This window comes from Heloderma suspectum, chromosome 11, assembly GCF_057233095.1.
Source record: "Heloderma suspectum isolate Gila_16-S chromosome 11, 16-S_ref, whole genome shotgun sequence".
Taxonomy (NCBI): Eukaryota; Metazoa; Chordata; class Lepidosauria; order Squamata; family Helodermatidae; genus Heloderma; species Heloderma suspectum.
Window position 1 is genome coordinate 27,929,071 of NC_139468.1, and position 662 is coordinate 27,929,732.

A 662-nucleotide genomic window follows, 5' to 3' on the forward strand; every position below is an offset into this window, starting at 1 on the left:
ACTGATTAATGCAAAAACTACACAGAATGTACCTATGGGTGATCATGGATGAAACTGAAGCAACCAGCAAATGGACCGATTCATCTGTAATTTTGTATAGGAATTTGCAATGTTCAAATTCATCATGTTTCCCTACTTGGTGCATCCAGTTCTACATCACTGGTAAGTAAACCTAAATTCCTACTGCTGGTGACTGCCATGATGCTGAAATAATGTCTGTTTGTCTTTATCCTCAACTTGAATACTAGCTGATGGATCTTTAATGTTTGCCTAGCTTTAGGTAGCTAGTAAATTGGTTTTCCAGTAAATTGCCAGTAAATTGCCAGTAAATTGGTTTTCCATGCGAAAGAGGTGGAAAACCAGAATGCCCATGGAACTGGGTATGGATCTGGGTTTGAGTTTTCCTGACCCATAGTGTCCTTGCCTTTTGATGCCTCTTATGTACTTGCAGACTTGATGCAATGCATTCTCACTTGGTAATTATCTCCATTAAACAATAGTGGGTCTTACTTCTGAGTAAACAGAATTCTAGGGTATAATCTCTGTCTTCCCACCAGTCTGTGACTTGAAAAACAAACCATCAAGAGAATTGCACAGTCCTGCTTCAGCAGGCTGGGAACTGCAAATTTGAATGCTTCTTTTTTATTGTCTTTTTAAGAAAA